Genomic DNA, 20,043 nt, shown 5'->3' on the forward strand with positions numbered 1-20,043 from the left:
GCACCTCCTCGCTGTGTGTGTCTCCAGCGCCTGCTCATAACGGGCACTGGATGCAAGACACACCTAGACGCGCCTCCCCCCAAGGTCACGTGCTGAGGGCCCAGAGCAGCCGGGGCGAGCAGGGCAGTGTGGGGGTGGGGCTTGGCACACTGAGAAGGGCAAGGGAAAAGAACTGCCAGGAAACGGGGGACTTTAGCAGTGGGCCACTCCTGATTCGGGAACGGCATCCCACAGTGGGGACAGAGGCCCCGTTTTTGCCAGGAGACTCCTCAATTTTGAGGTCATCTACCTACAGCAACCGTATTTTCGAACCAAAATCTGAAAAATGAGGATAAGAACTAAATCACACATGGTAGCGGATTCAAGGAATTTACTGAAATGAACACAATCATGAGAAATCAACAGCAGAGGTCGGGCTTTTTGGTGGAGGCATCCGTGCTCCCGGCCGAGCTGTAAGGAAGCCCCCCAAGCCAAGTTCCAGAAGCATATTGCAGGTTACTGTGCCGCAGCCAGTTCTGCGTCCTGGGCAACCTGGGGCAGTGGGGTGGGGCAGGAAGGGCTGTAGACTCACCCACCCAGTGCGTCGGGTCTCTGCAGAGAGCAGAGGTTTCCTCAGAGCCCATCTTGGCCAGGCATACTATCTTGAGCCCCTAAGGGACATAGAATGAACCAGGAGACCTGGGCCCTGCTCCAAGCTCTCAGATGCTGTGTGATCTTGGGCAAATCCCCTGGAACCTTAGTCTCCATACCCACAAAATGGGTGCATGGGACAGTCCATGGTTTTTCTGAGGCTCCCGGGAGCTCGCTGAGGTACTTGGGAAGCCAGGAAGAGGTGACCCACCACTGCCCCCACCACAGCCTGCCTCACCCTCAACCCCAGGGCTTAACCCACCTGAAGCAGGAACAGTAATTCTTTTATCTGTTGTAAACACTGGAGATTATTATTGTTTGGGAAAATCAAGTATGTAAACCACTGGACTGGATATCGTCTAAGAATCTTCCTGGCTTTTATCCCTGCGCGCCTCTTCAGTAGAGCTGGACAGCAGAGCAGAGCCTGGCTCCAGACGGTTTCCTAGGCAGCCCCATGAGCGGACACCTCCCAGAAGGCGGGGGCTTCTCCTGGTGGAACGAAAGGTTCAGGACGGAGGTAACGTCCCCCCTCTCAGCTGGGACCAGAAACACATGGTGCCCGCTGCCCTCCCGCTATAGTTCTGCACCCTCAAGCAGCTGTTTCAGCTTCTCTGACTTGCTGTTTCCCTGCCTGCTAACTAAGAGGAAAACACTTACCTGAAAGGTATTGACGCAAGGAAGTGTGGGACCCCTGGGTGCAGGTCCTTCCTTTCCCACTGTAAGGGGAGAACACTGGTTTGCTGCTTCTAAAAATAGCATTCCTGTATCCAGAGTTCTGTTTTTGGTTTATTTTTTCATAAGAGGCTTGACTGAGGAAAAATGTATAACCTTCTTGCATTATTATTAAAAGCATCCTTTAATCCTGCTGTGAAGAGCAGCAATTTATTTGGGGGTGGGGGCTCGGGAATAGCAAATTGCACCTCCAGAACAGAGTCGTCATCAGTTTATAAGCCCTCCAGGCCACTAAGCCAGGACTTCCACTGACCCTGCCAATGTGCAGGTACAGAAGAGGACAGGAAGGAGGGGGTCCCCTGCCCCTCGACCCCCACCCAGGATCCTGGGGAGCACCAGCCCCATCTCACGCAGCAGGACTGCAGCCTGACAAACATCTGGGAAAGGGAAGGTGAGCTGAGAGTGTGTGAGGTCCCCGAAGCTGCAGATGCTCACACCCCATGATCCGGCTTAGGCAGGGGTGTGTCAGTGCCTGCCTGTGGGCCCCAGATACTATGCTCAGCTACTGCTCATCCTGCCCCTCCTAGGCGAGTCCCTGTCTCTTCTAGGCCTCTAGGGCTGGCACACCCACTGCTTACCCCCTTCCAGGAACTGGGAAACTTTAGTTCATACAGTTGGTCTCCTGCTGCATCCGCCAGAGCTTTCTGCATAAGCCTCCTGCCAGCCTGACCTTCTCAAGGCACCTCTGTGCCAAGCTCTCCCACCTGCCAACCTTTTAGTTCACCTCCCCATTCCATGGCCCCTGGGATCCAGCTGGCTGTCTTCCCTGCTGCTAAAACCTGCTCTGTGGACTGCCCTGAGCTGCCCAGTCTCTTAACTCATAATCCTGATATTTTGCTGTCAAGAAAACCTCAGATCTAAGAGACCTTGTTTCCATCATCTCCCTTGATAGTGGCCCTTGAATGCTATCAAGCCTACTACCACGCCCAATCTACCTGAAGATCAAGGTTCTTTATCACCATGATGCTAAGCAGACAATGCTAAACAAATTCCCCCACAGAATTACTAAGAAGTAATTAGGTTTAGACATAGTCATACATGCTAATCAAAGACATCTAGAATTAAAAGTGTCTTATACACAGCTCACCAAGCCCATCTACCCCATTTCAATGTAAAAAAAAACTCAAACTCAGGAAGGGGAAGTGATTGCTGGTGGTCACATAGCAAGTCAATCACTTACAAAGGGAATAGCAATTCCTCCAGACACCGTGGGTGATAGGGATGGTCTAGGAATGGTCCTGCCTGGAGACAGGAACAGGACTAAGAGGCAGGAGTGGACACCAGGGCTCAGCAGCAGGAAAATGGAAGGAGCATTTTACTAATGGTGAGCTTCTCTGGCCCCTTCAAGTTAGTGTGGCTCTGAAGAGTTAAAAGAAAGGTTCTGAAAGCATTTGGTCTCTGTATGCTCCCAGTCCCAGCAAATTTATTTCCATTCTCTTTCTCTTGTACTCATCAGATACCATAGGCCAAGGCAATGTGGCCAAGAGACCCATATGCAAAAGATGGACCAGATTTGAGACCCTACATTCCAGAACACTCACAGAACATGGGCAGAGGACACGTTTGGGAGAAAGAATATGCTGCTCTCTTCCTACCTCGGTCCAGAGCTGTCCTCCCAGGGAGGGAAGATGGGGGAGAGCATCAGACTGGGCCAAAAGAACACCTCGTGTTTCTGGGCTTTTCTCCTTGAGGAGCCTCAGGACCCCAGTGTGGCTGTGCTGGTCTAACTGGATTGTAAGAGAGAGAAGGAATTTGAAGCCCACATGACAGAAGAATCCAGCTTACTCTGCAGCTTGCACTGAAGAGCTAAATGACATGTAATTCAGTTAAAGGAAAAAGAAGCAAACCTCATCACAACAGTTGAAAACACAAAAACAACAAATAAACAGCTGCTTTGAGCCTGCAACAAGGAGGCCAATTTGATTTTTGCAGAAAGAAAAGTGCCGTCTTTTGTGTGTGTGTGTGTGTGTGTGTGTGTGTGTGTCTGTGTGTGTGTGTCTGTGTGTGTGTGTGCCTGTGTTGGGAGGGGCAGCTCTCTTCAAGAAGCTGCAGCTGCAAGCAGTTCAGAGCACGGCATTAGCCACGTTCCTGGAATAATTTGCTAGATTAGAACTCCACAGTTCACAGCACACAGAGTAGGGCCCCAGGTCACAAAAATAATGAGCTGCACCCCGTACATGCCACCAGTGCACGTGCACACACACACTCACACACACACACGCACACAGGATTCTTGGCTGGACCATAGAGAGAAATATTTGCACCCTGAGGCCAACAGCCCTGATCTTGAAAAATGTATTCCGACACTCCTTCCCACCAGCCATGGGCCACTGAGGCAAGCAGTGCGGCTTTTCCCGTTCAGTGTGTATTAAGGCAAACCCCTGTCACAGAGCTTCAAGGCATCAAGTCAGGATGAAGATTCCTGGGGCCCTTCCGCATATTAGTAAATCTGAATCTCCTGGGGTCCAGTGAGCCTGTGTTTCCACAGGAATCTCAGTGAACCTTTTGCAGACAAAAGTTGAAGAAGTACTTGGTGACACTGCGTCTCAGAGCTTCAGCTGGCTATTGCTATAGAAATTCTGCGTAATGGAAACAAATGAACAAAACCTTAGTGGCTTAAAACAACGGCCATTTGTAGTCACAGATCTGCAGCCCAACAGGGCAACTCAGCTTCAGGCTGCAGGCCTGCAAATGCTGGGGCCTGTCCACAGGTTCTGGGCCCAGGCCAAGGGGCAATAACTCTTCTCACAGCTATGGCACAGGTGGAAAAAGGCAAAGGTCTACAGAGCCTCTTAAGCCCTGGCTTCAGCATGGCTTGATGTCACTTCCACCCCATTCCGATGTCCCAGGTAAGTTACATAGACAGGCCCCGAGTCAAAGAACAGGAAACCATACTGCCTGCAGCAAGACTATGACAGGGGTGTACATTCAGGGAGCGGTGAAGAATTGGGACCAACTGAGCCTCACAGTTCCTTATTTTCTTCATCTACAAAAAAGCCTCAGTTCTCTTATTCTATCTGTAAAATGGGTACATAGTAATCCCTGTCCCTACCTCTCTCATGGAAGCAATTCAAAGATGTAACATAGTCATAATAAGAAGATAGTGTGTTAGACAGTGGTTTGTAAATGGTATGAGATGATATGTACATTAGCTAAGATGACTATTATTCCTAAGCACAAGCCTAGAATAGTGGAGGCTGCTAACCAGATGACCTCTGCATTCTGACAGGTCTTCCAAACCCACATCGGAGGCTGAATTATATGGTGTTCCCTGTGCTTGCTTGCCTGCTCGCCCCTCCTGCTGCCATGCTCTCAGCACACTAGGGAACACAGAAGGAGCACCTTTGACCTAAGCCTTCCTACTGGAGAGGGTACATTGAAATTTCTAAATGCCCCAGCCATGTGAAAAGATCCAGAACCTTTCACGGTGGACATGGCCCCAACCTGACGCCCCTGCTCCTCAATACCCTTCATCATTTTGGCCTCCAGGAATGGATGGATCCCAGCTGGTCAGCAGGTATGTCACTCTCAGGGTGACCAGAGCTCCAGCACTTATGGTAAAAGCCTGTTCTGTTTGGTGAATTGGTGTGGTCCCCATGTGCTTATTAGGAAGAGCTCTGCCTGGTCCCTCAACCTCAGGGAAGATGCAGATTGGTGCTGGGGTACGTCTGCCCCACACACTCATGATGCTGGGCCAGCAGCATGGAATCATAGCTCCAGGTTTCATCACGCCTCTCCACAGCCCTGTGCTCTGTTCCTAGGTCACTCAGGGACACTGGGCACCTGCAAGTGAGCATGCGGTCTAGTGGAGGGGAGCCCCAGGTGCCCGGAATATGCCCATTTCCCTTAGACCACTGAGCCTAAGCTTGAAGCCAGACACTGGTCCCTAGCTAACTCCTTTGACATTCATCTGGGACTGGGCTCCTTCTGTGTTCTTGGATCCATGAACGTCAGGTGAGTCCTGCCACTCACAGCAGAAACGTGGTCTGAAGCCACATCCTCCCTTCCCCCACTCCCCTACCTCTCCCAGAGCTCCCTCAGGGTCAGTGTTGACTGGGTACTCATCTGTCTAGAACTGAGGGAGAGGTAATAAAGATGTAACTAGAGCTCAATGAGCTTTTTCAATCTTCAGATTCAAGATTTTTGAAAAACCAAGAAAAATGTCCGTGTTGCTACCTTTTCTCCTTCTTTTCCTTCTGCAGCTCCTGCTACTTACATGTGAAGTCTCCAGAATCTGCCCTCCACTTCCCTCTTTTTTTCTTCCTCATAATTCCCAACTATTTTTTACCCTGTATTTGAGATATTTCTTCCACTTGATCTTCTAAGACACTAATTTGCTTCTCAGGAGTTGGCATTTTCTTTAATCCAGCTACTGAAGTTTTCAGTTTGGAAACATGGCTTCCGAGCCTAGAAAGTCCCCACTATGCTGTGATTTCATCTCCCTAGGTGTTTGGGTTCTGTAGTCACTCTTGTTGTTCCCCTCTGTGGCCTCTAGCAGAGGCACCTACCCTGCGTGTTCTGATTGTTCTCTCCCTCATGCCGAAGGGATCTTTTCACTGTGCTTCAGTTTTCCTTTGCTACCCCATATTTATTTCATGGTGCTTTCAAGATACTGAATTTCCATGAGCAGAGGCAAAGCAGCATTGCTGTGAGTCCTGGCGATAAACTCTCAGTCCAAAAGAAATGAAAAGATGGACATCCTGCTGCCTCCAAACTCTCATCCTGTCTTGTGCCCAGGCTCCAGAAGGAAGGCTCTCTGATTCTATTCCATGCAGCTAGAGTAAGATTCTCTCAGCCTCCGGGGTGGAGAGGGACACAGGCCAGCCCTGCAGCTTCCAGCAGTTTTTCTTAATCTGGGGAGACCAGTCATTTCCAACTGTCTATTCGGAATTCATACTTATACTCTCTATTCAGAACTCAATATCCATCTCAAACTTAAAGACCAAAACAGAATTCTTGGTTTGTCCTAAAAAATCTGATTCTCTTTCTGCTATTCCCCTTCTTTGATCCACAAACCTCTTAATTCCTCAGTGTCCCTCATCATGCACATCCAAAATCCATCAAATCTTCTTGGTATCCTAGGTCTCATTAGCACATTTTCCTATCAAGACATTTTTTTTATAACTACAGTAATCAGACTTTCCTTATCAGGCCGTGTAGTCCTAAGTTTTGCCTCCCATTTCTGATTATTTAGTAAGGCGTTCATGCATTCGAACATGTGTGTGAAGTACCTACTGGACACTAGGCCCTAGGTTAGGTGCTTGGAATGTACTGGTCGACCAGTCCTGGTCCTCACCCTCGAGATGCTTATTATGTACAGCTGGGGAAATGTGTCTACAAGCAGGAAATACTGCACAAAGGGCAGAGGACTATAGGGAAAAGAAACGGGAGTGAGGGGCGCCCGTTTTCTCTGACACCATTTCTCTGATTCAGTCCCTTCCTTCTTCTCTCTACCTCCCAATATCTCTTCCTATTTAACAGGAGTCCCGAATGTTTTGCATTCTGCCTGTCCCCACTCTCCGTGAATGTTTTCCCCACCTCTCTGATGCCTTATTTCTCTCACGCATCTCTCCTGCTCCACCCTCTTTCCCCGGCAGGAGCTCCTGAGACCTTCTAGTCTTAATCCTATAGAGCATTGCTGGAAGGAGCTGCCTCCCCTGTGAGTCCACCTCCCCCAGCAGCTTGAGAACCACATTTTATTACCTTCTCTTACCTGCTCCCCTTACTTTCAATATCTGAAGTCAGCACCATTTAAGAGTAAAAGATCCTGGCTTGGCAAACCTTCATTCTAGCTGTTCTCAGCTCTGCCAGCCTTATAATTTTAGGGAAATATCAGGACCTCTTGGACTACAGTGTCCTCATTTGTAAAATGAAAAAAATTACACAAGATCTCTTTTGGAGGAGAAGGTCTCTTCTAGACTTGACATCCTATGATTTTATAAAACTTGTTGACTATGAACATAATGGAACATAGGAAATGAAAAGAAATGAAAAGATGGACATTCCTGCTGCCTCCAAACTCTTACCCTGTCTTGTGCCCATGAACTTGGCTACTCAAGGAGAAATTATTGGACTCATGGTATCAGCATCACCTTAGAACTTTACAGAAATTCAGGATATAAGGCCTTCTGAATCAGAATCTACATTTTAATCAGATTCTAATCAGAATCAGTAGATTCCTAATTACTTTAAATTTTGAGAGGCACTAGAGCACGTGACCCACAGAGTTAAAGGGAGGCAGATTTCAGTTTTCATAGAAAGAACTTCCTGATTTAAAAAGCTACCGTAGAGGGAAGGGATGTCTTAGAAGGTAATGGGGCCTCTGGCATCGGGTTAAATCGATCTAAGACAGGCACCCCTGAGGGTGTTGTACAGAATAGCATATCCTGCAGGGGTTTGGGTGAATTACCTCCGGTTCCTTCTAGTTCTGAGCTATAGGGGTTTTAAATCTACCTCTGCCCATTTCCTTGGTTCTATCCAAGGGGCCGCTGGAGCCAGAATGTAAGCCCACTACTCTACTTAGCTGGTTTTGAGAAACTATTGCCCAATGCAGATGTAATGGTGGAAGACAGCAGAGCAGCACAGAGGAGAGTGACAGGTGCCCCTCCCAATGGTGCACTATTTCCCTCTTGCCCAGGGACCCTTTCTGGAAAAACCCCTTGGCTTGTAACAGACCCATAAATCTCTTTCCTGCCTGGACTGCACAGAGCCCCTTTTTCCTTTCATGGTCAAGGGCTTGGATTCTCAACTTAGAAGCTTATTCTTGTTCAAATTAGTCCATCTCATAGATAGAATTAGAAACTGGGCGATGATTTGGAAAATACAATCAATTTAGTCCAATTGCACTTGCATGTCAGCTCCATCCAATAATGAAGAATTTGCTCCTCAGGCTCTGGTGCTGCCAGAGTGCCATTATCAATGGACTGAGGTAAGTCTGACAGCACAGGAGCCAAATAGGTTAAGGGCTACCTTCGGCCCCAAGCAAAGGCTCCTGCCAGGGCCAGAAGGGAGGTAGGGGAAGGGAAACTAGTGATCAGATTCTACCAAAGAAGGAACACCTGACCACAGAGGACAATGACTGCTGTGAGGTCAGACCCCAAGACAGGGGCAGAACAAGACAGTCACCCATCTGTGCTCAGCTTTCTTATATATAATTTGGGGGTAATGGGACCCACCTTGCCCTTATCATGGGGTTATACTCAGGAACAAACAACATAATTTATGTGAAACTTCTTTCATTTTTAATAAACACTTACAACATCTGATAATCATCTGGCATCTAGCATGTAAGAAGCATTGCGCTCAGTGAAAGAACTGATTTGATGAACAAGACATAGTCTGAACTCCTGTGGAACTCATGTGTAATTATATACTGACCAAATAAATAGTGGAGATGATGGTGATGAGCATAGAGGTGGTGGCGATGGTGATTACAATGAAGACATGATGATGATTAAGCTTTTGCCCCAGAAGGTACTCTTGGCCAGGGCTTGATTCTAATGTGCAGTGAAAGATTACTCCTCCCATGCACATCTTGGCTCTGAGCTAAGAGAAATTAAAATGCTTTTGTACAAAGCAAACAATGTACATATTTTATGAAATACATTTCTCTGCCTGTTTAATTGTGGGATCTTCAAGAGAAGCAAAGAGAGTCACCATTCACCACTGAGATGAATGGATTGGGTTTTATAGACCTCAGCCTCAGCAGGGCCTCTGCCCACTGGAAATGTCCGGGCTCTCCAGGCCCACTGGGGGTCAAAGCATGCAGGAGAACTGGCAGCCATGTGATGTGGCCCGGGCTGCTTTCTTTCCTCTCTGGCCTCAGTGTGAACCAAATGGAAAAATTTAAATGTCTACTTTCCCATTGCTTAAGGTTTCTTAAGCCTGTTTTATCACAAATGAATCTGCTGAAATTCATGAAGATGATAGGGAGAGAAGAAGCAAGGACAGTGGGAATGGCCTGCCTAGTAGCTCTAGTTGTATTCCCAAGTTGTCTCATTGCAAACACACTCCCAGCCTACCCCTTAATCCCAAACCTAAAACAAGGACATTTCAGCAACACACCCCAAACAATACTAGGAGCTTTAAGGACTGTTTCCAATTGTGAGTGTGCTGGGCCTTCCTGTCTGGCAACCATGGAGTTAGTTCTACTAGATGGTGTTTGTGTGACCACTTAGCTAGGCTAAGTCTAGAGGAGGTTCTCTGATTGCCCTAGCTTTATCAGCAGGCTACTGTCATTCAGCAAGGTGTATTTAATCTAAAAACAAAACAAAACAAAATGAACAACACACAGTAGGCTCATAGACACTAAGAAGTGACTGCTGGTCACTATGGGGAGGGGTTGGGGTTGAAATAGGTGAAGGGGATAAAGAGGCACAAAACTTAAATCAGAGTATAAATTACGGGGATGAAAGTACAGCATAGATAAAATAGTAGTTCTGTAACATCCTTCTTTATGGACAGATAGTAACTACACTAGTTGGGGTGAGTATCTAATAATGTACATAATGTTGAATCACTATGTTGTACACTTGAAACGAATTTAATATTGCATATCCTTTGTATATACTTCCGTTCAATACAATATCTATTGTATATACCTCAAAAAAATTATTATTTTTAAGAATGAGAAAAAAGAAAAACAAGGTCGGTGTACCAGCAAACTGGTGACTCAGAGGTGGACCTCAGAGCTATGTCATGGACAGCTCACTTTCAAGTTCTGCCAGTTGGGCCACTGACATGCAGAGAGGATTGTAATTTGATTTGGGAGACCCATTGTGCCAGGAACTCATCATATTTGTACTACCAAGAACATGTCATCAATTCCATAGAGTGCTGTCTTTGTGTCTATTTATTTGTCCCTTTTCCCTTTAGGCTGTAAGCTCATTGCAGGAAATATAATGTACTGCCCAAAAAAAAGCACCTAACAGACACTGGTAGAAGTTAGTTGAAGGGTGAACTAACTAATTTTTTTTTTAAAGAAAGAAAAAAAGGAGAACACACAGAATCACTAAGTTTTAGGGACATATAATCCCAGAAGGTAAAAGGATCTTAGATATCACTAGCATGAATGGCCATCACTACCCTACTACCCATCAAGGCAAACCTCATGGTGCTCTGTCCTGCTTGCCACAGATGTAATTTTAGAACACTTTACACAGCACTTCACTCACCCACAACTAATTTACTAAAACTGGCATGCACAATAAAGTTGATTTGCCATCCCTGATCTAGTTCAGACCCTCATTTGGAATATGGGACATCTTAAACTTCTTCAGTCCTCCCCTGAATATATTGTTTCTACTCATATGTCTTATCTGGCTGTCACTTTAAAGAAGCTCCTGCCTTTTTCAAAGAAACACAGCTATGAGGCCTGGAAACAGGCCGGTTTTGCATTGCAGATGATGGTTTTATGGGACACTTCTGGGAGTCAGACTGTAGGAGCTGGGCCAGGACCACAGCAGAGGCAGGGCTCCTGTCCTGCTTAACTACACAATAAACACGTAATAGCTTGTCCCACAGGACAGACTCGGGCTTTGCATACTAAATATTTTGGTGCTAGGTTTGGGGGGCCTCTGAGAAGAGGGGCTTCCTCATGGTAGTTTAAGGAGGAGGAGGAGGAGATGAAGTCATTCAGGGAGATCCAGGGGCCACGCAGATGTTTCCAGCAAGGGCTAAGTGATGGAGATGCACTAAAGCTCGATGTGGAAGGGAAGGATCTCCACTTACCTGTAGAGGCCAAGCAGAAAGAAAGAAAAAGGGTAGGATGGTGGTAGTTATGACCCCAACACCCTGTGGGACTAGTGTAAATGAATGTGCTTGTGTGTGTATGCACATGCATGTCTTTATGTAGTGGTGGATGCAGGTATGCAGATGTGCATGCACACATGTGTGCACTTGAGGTATAAGAGAGTTTAGTGTGCTGGGTGTGTGTCTGTTCCTGTGTGCCTGCTATGTGTCTACATAGCTGTTTGTGTATTTGTGTGTGTTCATGCACTTGGGGTATTGCCAAAACTTCCCACGGAAACTAATGGCAGGCTGTTCTCTCTTCACTGAGACTTATCGTGCTAATTTTAATCCCACATTATTGTTTTAAGTTGGCTCTAAAAATTAATATTAAAAATTTCTGTAAACAGAGCCTGGGGCTAAATTGCAAGACAGGTCCCTAGGAAGGGTTTTAATATCACTATTGTTCTTATAAGAATGGTGAAGGTAAAGCTTGTCACCTTCCCTGTTCCCAGTGATTACCTCCGGTTAGCAAAAGGGAGAGCCCCCAGGATACCTGCAGAGGGGGTCCAACTGACCACAGCCTGTCAGGACCAGCTGGACTCAGACCAGTTAGTCCAACCCCTGGTTTCATTACTGCGGAGACTGGCTGTGAGGGAAGGCAGTCTCCCAAATTAGTCTGAACCCAGGCCTCCTTACTGTGTGAGTCCCACCATGAGAGGCTGTGCCTGTCCCAGAGGAATTAAGGGAGAAATAGTCATGATCCCCACCAAGGTCTCACGCACATTCCCTACATGCTGCTGCTGATCCCCTCTGTTGGTCTCAGTTTCCCTGTTTGTAAAATGAGGGGTTAGAGCTTGAAACTCTCTAAGGTCATTTCTGCCTTGCCATTTGGTGATCTTGTGACTGGGACTGGCTGGCTCGGCTGGGGAAAGAGGCAGTTTATACACCATGCAAACTGATGGCCAGGCCCCTCCTTGTACTCTTATGTGCTGCCCTTTCCTGCTCCTGCACCTGCCCTTCCCTCCCTCTAGATGGTGCGAAGGGGGAAGAAGAACATGGTCATGTGTAGGCAAGGAGAACACGGTCTCAGCACAGGTTCTCTCAGCTGATAGTCTGAAGCAGCAAGGTTATTCCAACTGGGGAAGGAAAATGCAGAGTAGAGTTCACTATAATTTATGCCTTATTAAGAGACTAAGGAAATGATCCTGCAGTGCAGCAGGAGGTACTCAGGTTAGATCTGAAAGAATTTCCTTGCTGGCAATGAGGGCTGTTAAGCACAGGAACAGAAGAGGGAGTGAGAGGGAGGGACAGTTGTCCGTAGAGGCAGTAATTAGTTATTTTTTCAAGTGTCTGTGAGATGATGTGGACCGTAGAGTCCCTTCCTCACCTTAAGGTCTTGACCAATGTGGCTGATTCTGAAGCCCCTGCCCTACTGCTACCCCACCCTCCAGCCCCTGTACATACTTGGGAGAAGCAGGACCTGGCTCAGTACTGACCAGGACAGAGAAGGTGGCAGGCGTGGTACAATTCTCATTTAACAGTGCCCAACAGTGGGTCTAGAGTTGGTTACCAGGAAAGGGAAGAAGGTGTCAGACCTTGTGGAAGATTCTGCTACTTAAAATCTCTGACACACTCTGGCCCTACTGGGGCCAGAACCCCAGCGACAGGCGCTGGTCTTCATCTGTTGCTACGGAGAAGGCACAGATGGCCCTGACCACAGGTGTCCAGGAAGAGGAATAGCCTGGGATACAAACCTTTAAAGCGTATATAAGGACAGCTTCTAAGTCTGGGAAGTTGACACGAAAACATCTAGAAGTATCTCTATAGATGGCTACGTGTCATGGCTAGGTCTGCACTCCCCATACATGCGTGCACACACACGTGCATAGGCACGGACTCACTGGTCACACGTCCCCCAGTCCACCCCACGCACCCAGCCCAGGAGAAGTGACTTCTTTGCCCAGGCAGCCCTGGGAAACTCCTGGATAGCCTGCTGGCTCCTGTGCTCCAACCCTTGTCCTATTCTAAGTCCTGCTCCACCCCAAGAATCGCCTCTGGCCTTTCCTTTGGACCGTCAGGGGGCACTGTGAGCGGTGCTGACACTCAGCAGCTCGACGTACACTTCCAGGAGGCAGTAGGCCCGCAGGTGAGACTGCTTTATTGCCCCGTGCCTGAAGATCCCCATCTCCATCCCACCGAGGCGGGTGCCATCTGCCCCCAACAGCCATCCCGCACTCTGGGTGCCTGAAGCCAAGGAGGGAGCCACACCCTCCCTGCTCCCCAGCTCTGCCTAGCGGTCCGGGAGAACCGCCCCCCACCCCAACTGCCCGGCCAGGAAACAATCACCGTTTGAGAAAGGCTGCCAAGCTGGGCACCAGGAACAGCCAGGATGGAGGCGGGGTAGGATGGGGGTGCAGGCGGCTGGCCGGCAGAGCTTTAACCCTCGAGAGCCGAGACCGGGGGTGCTACCCCGGCCAGCAGCCCCCGCCGCAGCGCCCGGAGCCGGGGCCGCCCCCGCCGGAAAGGGACGGTGCGCAAGTGTGCAAGGGGGTGATTCCAATCCCGGGGGCTGGCGGCCTCCTCCTCGCGCCCCCGCCGCAGCTGCCGAGGTTGGTACCGACCAGTAGCTGCACGGTCCCGCCGGCAGCTCCGCTTGCGGCAGGCCGCGTGGGGGCGGTGCCGGGGCGGAGGCGCTCTCATCCGCGGCGGCACCGGCGCACCGCCGCCGAGGGGACTCCGTGCCTGCCGGGTCTGCTCAGCTCCGGCCGCGCGCCCGCCCCTCCCTGCCGCCTCCTGCTCGCCCTCCGCCTGCGGCCGCAGTTCCACTGAGCCCGGAGGAGCTGGCCGGGCCAGGCGGGCGCGCTGACCCGCGGTCATGAAGTGGCCCCCAGGGGCCCGGAGCCAGATTGCCCCGAGGGAGGGAGGCGCTCGCGGCCCGGGACAGCCACCTGGAGGCAACGGGGCTGGCGCGTAGGGGCCGCCGCCCGCGATGGACGCTAGGGACGATCCGGACTCACCGCCGCAGGTCAGTGCCCCCGAGCTCCAAGCCCCGCGCCCCCACAGGCGCTGCCGCCGCGCAAAGAACCCCTTTATGCGTCCCCATCAGTACCCATGCCATGTCCTCCTGGTGAGAACTTTTGTGTGTGTGTGTGTGTGTGTGTGTGTGTGTGTGTGTGTGTGTGTGTGTGTGTGTGTGTGTGTGTGTGTGTGTGTGTGTGTGTGTGTGTGTGTGTGTGCGCGCGCGCGGTCTTGGTTTTGCGTGCAGTGGGCAGCTGGAAGGGAGATCCGGAACAGGGCCGGGGCTGGGAGGCGCTGCCTCTGAAGGGCTGTGAGACAAAACCTGGGGGATGCCTGCTCTCTGCCGGCAGTAAGGGGGAGAGCTGGTTCTTAGCAGCCTCTAACAACTGGCCCAGGCTCTGGGCTCCAGAGTCCCTTTCCACCTCAGCAGGTGATTCCTGGTGGCCCTGAGGGCTCAGGGGCCAGTACCCTGAACGCACCCCTGCATCCCAGCAATCATCCCCACCCACTTGGAGCCTCCAGGCACTGACAAGTTAATGCTCTTCAGGGGACCCCAGCTCTGCACCTCTGCAGGGGAGGCTGAGGTGCTGAGAGGTAGCAAAGGTGGCAAAGAGAACTTGGGATCTTCATTGTAGCCAAGAGCTAGGAGTCATAGCCAACCCACCCTTCTGCCCCTGGGCTTAGGCCTGAGGTCCTGATCCCTCCAAAGTCAGAACATGCTCCTTCCCAAAGGCAGCTGAGAGGAGCCAGACGAAAGAAGGAAGGAAGAGACCACAGGGTCTCACGGTGCCAGTGAAAGGAGGTGACAGCCTGACACCAAGCTGCTAAGGTCAAGAGACACACCCCTCCCCAACACACACTAACAGATAAATGAACAAGGCCTTGATTAGCGCCCCCTTATCCTTCCTCCACCCTTCCAGTCCTACTCTCAGCCGTGCACTATTTGGATGGATTCTTGCAGAAGTGGGATCTGAGGGACTCAGGGATGTCTTAGTTCACAGGACTCTGAAAGCAGCCCTTGCTGATAATTGCTAGCCCTGTTTTGGTGGCGCAGCTCTACCTACCTAGGTACCACCAGCCTGGGTGGAGAGTCCTTGGGACCCTGAGCTTGGTCTGTGGGGCCTGCACTGTTGAAAAGGGGATTGGGTGGGGATGTCCTGGGTGCATAGCACTGTAGAGTCGTACGTTTTTATGTGGGTCTGGGAGGCACACAGCTTCATAAGTGACTCTGGTTGCGGTGGCGTGGGGGGTGGGGGAAGTGGCTGCTCTAGGGTTTCTAAGATTCATCTTCCATGCCTCCTGTCTCCCTACCTCTGCTAGTAGCCACGGTAGAGATTGAGGCATTTCCTCGCAGAACCTGCTTAGCTGGTGACCATTATTGACCTTATTAGACTGAACATCAAGTCCCCCTTCCTTCATATGAGGTGAAGACACTTCCCCATGAGACCCTCAAAGATACTGTCCACTCTGCCCAATCCATGCCTGGCACATGGAGCTACCTGCCATCTTCCTCTGCCCCTTTTGGTGGCAGAGGTTGGGGTCTGCAGAACTCTAAAATAAGACTCCCTGATTTGCAAGATGTAGTGGCATCTGTGGGGGCAAGGGGAGCAGTAACTCAGAGCCAGCAAAGGCCTCAGCAGGTACTAGGGCAGCTTTCTCTTTTTGGTCCTGAGCAACCAGCCATGCTACTCAAGGCTGACCATGTGCAAATTCTCCAGCCACTCTCCTTTCTGCACAGGTGGATGACCAGGAGCACCACATACATTTCTTCTCAGCGGGAGGCCCTCCTACCACCACTGTCTTCAAGGTCACCCCATGGGCTTATAGCGGGTCACAGCCCTTTGGTATTGTCTTGCACCCATCAAGCTTCTGTGAACTGAGACTGTCTTTCTAAGACTCTACCAGCTGCTAGTAGGGGCTGCCCACAGAGCCACAGCTGCAACCTGAAGTGAGACCTGGTGTACCATGGACGGTGATAGGGAGGTTCCCCTGCCTGGGTACTTCCTTTCCCCCTGCTCACTTGATCCTGGAGGACATGTTTGTGCCATCATCACCATGGCCTTTTAGCATCTTTACATTATGCACTGAATACTTCCAACAAGAGCCATCCAATTCCATAATCCAAAATAATTAACATGTCCTGCAAATTCCTCCAGCTGCTGAAATGCTATTTCTAGGAGGTACAGGTACACCCACTAAGGCATTCTCTCCCACCAGTGTTCCAGCCCAGATCATCCCCGGTGAAAAGGTTTTAACAATTTCACCAAAGCCACATGCTTCATCTACCACCAGTGATGGGCTCTCATGGCTGGCTTCCAATGGATGACACATTTCCAAAATCCCATTTTAGAGTCTGCATCCTAAGACTACATCCCATACCAACTGATGTAGGCTGAGTTCCTAGGGAAACAAACCCCAGAAGATTCTGAGATTTGCACGCAGGGCGTTTCTTGAGAAGTGCTCTTGAAATGGCACCCCAGGGCTGAGGGGAGCTGTGTTGGGCAGAAGCGGAAGTTAAGCTGCGATGTAACTGCAGGAGAGATGCCAGCCCATCCTACCAGCTGCTCAGGAGCTGGATGACCCTTCAGAGTCATTCCCACTGGAGCTACAACATTGGCATTTGTAATGCTGAACTCACCAGTCATTGAATGCTGCTGCCAGTAGGAAGAGGGATCGTGTTGGGTGGGCCACCAGCCTTCAGGGAGGATTGTTGCAAAATGTCAACAGGCAATGCTTCTGAAAGCAGGGGTTTGAGTGTGTCAGTCAGGAACCAGGCAGCACAGCATGGCATCCCCTCCTGGAAGTACAACGACCAGATGCTCTCTGCCCTCTTCTCATGACAGGGCACCACAGAGCCAATGAAAATGCCTGCACTTCTGAGTCAGACACACATAAGTCTCCACCCTGAATCTTCCAAAACAAAGAAAAAAAAACCCTCAGAATAGGGCTAATCATGCTTATGAGGCAGGGACCATGGGTTTAGACAGAGTAGGGTGAGGGCCTCAGGAAACAACAAAGCAAGATATTCTGGGATCTGCTTTGGCCTGCTGGGGAGCCCAGCTTGGTTTTCTGACTTTACCCAGGTGCTGCTTCTCTTCCTCCAGCCCTAGTCAAGTGATTTGCCACGTGGGCAATTTAACAAGCAAGCCCAAAACAAACAGGAAGGATTCCATCTTGAAAATAAGATTGCATTTTAAAACGGAATTTGTTATAAAGTAACTTTCTTAACAGCTTCTTTAACAACAGACAATAACTCAGCCCACCTTGGGAGCAAAGCAGGCAGCCTTGAGTGATAGGCTCCCAAACCAGGAAGCTGCTATCCTGGGAGGAAATCAGAGCAGTACATTTCTTGTAAATAACCCAGAAGACTAATAAGAAACTTAATGTCTCTTCAAACATAAACATTTTGGGGCCACGTGGCAGGTGTACATCCCTAGTCCTTTGTCTCTCAACTGCCTATAAAACCCCTAGACAGGGCACCACCCCGGACTCCTGTGCCCTCCTGGCCTGAGCAGGAGCTCTGTCCTCTTGCTTTATCTCTAAATGAAAGCCTCTGCCTTGCTCTCCTACGTTGAGTGTTTGAGAACAAGAACTTCGACATCACTTATGACTCAGAGTTGTAAAGATTCAGTATATGCAATGGTTTATTAATAACCTATTCTGGGTCAGGCACACCCCCAGCTCCTGCCCTGGGGGTGGTTTCAGTACAGTGGGGGGATACAGGTAGATGCTGGGAAGGCACAGGGACAGGCCTGTGGAAGTGTTTACAAAGGAATGCTGAGAAAATAACTGCAAGGATCTGGGACCATCAGCTTCTCCATAAATGGAAACCCTGGGTCACATGACTCAAAAAAAGTGCTGGACTGATGTTCCTATATGAACATGTCTGGGGGTTTAAATGTGGCTCCATGTGCAACACGCCTCCAGGCAGCTAGTGAGAACACAAGGGTTACTGGTCTTCCTCCCTCCAACACCAAATCTCCGAAAGACACGCATGAAACTGCAGCACTCTGGGGCTAGTTAGCTCACAAATCTGCATTTGCAGGAAGCACATGAGAGCTGCTGCTCCAGGCCCCCAGGACCCAGAGTGGCCCTAGCCCTCTGCTTTTATCTCACAGCTGTGAGACACAAGGACAGGGGAGGGGGCGTGGCCGTGTGAGGAAGCCATGCATCCCTGAGAGACACAAGCTTCCCAGGAAGGAGGAGAGGGCCAGAGCAAGCTCCCTGGTCAGGCACGGGCAGGCTGAGGTAAGTCTGCAGTAAGAGAAAATGCTCTGAAAGGAGAGCCTGGGAACCTGCCAACCAGCCCGTATGGCCATGGGTGAAGCCGCAGTCCCTGGGAGCTGAGTTGCATTCCTCTGAATTGCGGCTGGTCTCTGTGGCATCCATGCTGGGAGCGGCTGGGAGCGGTTGCAGGAGCGCAGGCAGGATGCTTACATGCAGGAAAAGGTGCAGTGCGACTTCACACTGTGTTCCCCAAGCCAGCCTGGTGTTCTTCACCAGCACCACCCTTGCGTGGGCCACAGGTGGTGCTGGGGCCACGGGTCCTGCCACCACCTCTTTGGGGACACACTCCTTCCACTTGCTTCTTAGAGAGCTGCTGAATCTGGAAAACGCTGCAGAGGCACAGAAAATGGGGCAGGAAGTGCAGAGCAGCATGCCCCAGGGACAAAAGTCTTGTAAGTGGGCTGTCGGCAGTGTGTAGAAGGGGAATGTCTGTCTTTGACACACAGGAGGACCCCTCTGGCCCCTGAGTCTACCCTCCTGCCCCTCCAGATCCCTGAGGTATCGCAGAGATTCTATGGCACCGTCACAGAGTCACTCCCATGGACACAGCCTCCTGGTGACCCCCAAGGCTGCCCAGTGTTAAATTCAGCAGCCATCTGTGTCACTCCCGTCTCTACGACCTCGGCATCACTCTCTCCCAGACACACCCTGTGCCTCCCTGTCTTCTCACCTCTTGGCCTTGAAAGCCCTCTGCTCCCCTCCTCTGAGTCCTTCAGAGCTCCCCTCAGCACTCACCCACTCCCACCAGCAGACCAGAGAGGTCTGCACCCCCCTGCCAGCATCACCCACCACACCTACCCGAGGCCTGCTGTGCCCTCCCCCCAGCGTCTCTCTGGCTGACTCACAGCTCTCTCATGAGCAGGGGTCTCACCTTCCTGCTTCCTGGAACTTCGTAGGCATTTAAGGATAGACACTAGCTTCTGCTTCCCAAAGATCTCTTAAAGGTTAAAAAGCAAAACTTTTATACTCCAAGGAATCTATCTCTTGATATTCCATGTTTGTATTTATGATTTGGGTGAAGTATCAAAGTAAATTTTGCTAACTTGGTGGAGTCATCCAGATGACCTGCCAGCAGCGCCATGGAATTCAGAAAGGCCTTGACATATAAAAATTAATAGAAATGACTTGCTTTCCTTGTGGCAATGTTCTGCACTAAGCTCTAGCACCTTGTTAGCTATAGGATGTCCTGATCAACCTGATTTCAAGTGTGAAAGAAGGGTTGTGCTTAGGGGCAGGTTGACAACAGCTAAGCCGTGGTATAATTTCCAGAAATGCATGGGAGTCTGTGTTGATGAGAAGCTCGGTTGTTACATCCAAAGCTGGTGGGCAGGTTACCACCCAAGTCAGTTCAAGGAAAAACACGCAGGAGTGCAGCCTCTCGTTCTGAGCACCAGATGGCAGGAGGGGCTGGCAGATGGATCCTGTCCATGAGCAGCGTTCACGGTCACAGAAATACGGAAACCACATGTGAGGGCCATTCTGTGTGAGAGGAGGGGCCCAGGAACACCGCCAGGGAAGAAATAACCCCAGCGGCTGGCCCCTCGGTGTGCACACTGTGCAGTCATGGAGCCCTGAGCTTAGAGGGCCCTGTGCTTGGCTTACTGCTCCACTGGCCCCAGTTTCAAGCTCTGGACCACAACGGGGCCC

The 20,043-nt window shown here is 50.2% G+C and overlaps 2 long non-coding RNA genes across 4 annotated transcripts in view; one reads left to right on the plus strand and one right to left on the minus strand.

Annotated features, from left to right (window-relative positions):
* Nucleotides 1-361: 361 nt before the first annotated feature.
* On the minus strand, nucleotides 362-13,695 carry LOC140850000 (uncharacterized). Of its 2 annotated transcripts, XR_012132603.1 has the most exons (4): nucleotides 13,438-13,695; nucleotides 2,958-3,089; nucleotides 893-1,119; nucleotides 362-650 (listed from the first exon to the last, which is right to left on the minus strand). It is a non-coding gene; the product is annotated as an uncharacterized lncRNA (long non-coding RNA). The 2 variants fall into 2 exon arrangements; XR_012132602.1 differs by lacking the exon at nucleotides 13,438-13,695 and having other exon boundaries at nucleotides 2,958-3,274.
* An 18-nt stretch (nucleotides 13,696-13,713) lies between these two features.
* LOC140849999 (uncharacterized) overlaps nucleotides 13,714-20,043 on the plus strand; it is a 38,998-nt gene continuing 32,668 nt past the window's right edge. For both annotated transcript variants that reach the window (XR_012132601.1, XR_012132600.1), the window contains exon 1: nucleotides 13,714-14,116. This is a non-coding gene — a long non-coding RNA (uncharacterized lncRNA). The remainder of the gene's footprint in view (nucleotides 14,117-20,043) is intronic.

The sequence above is a fragment of the Manis javanica genome, chromosome 6 (genome assembly GCF_040802235.1).
Source record: "Manis javanica isolate MJ-LG chromosome 6, MJ_LKY, whole genome shotgun sequence".
Classification (NCBI taxonomy): domain Eukaryota; kingdom Metazoa; phylum Chordata; class Mammalia; order Pholidota; family Manidae; genus Manis; species Manis javanica.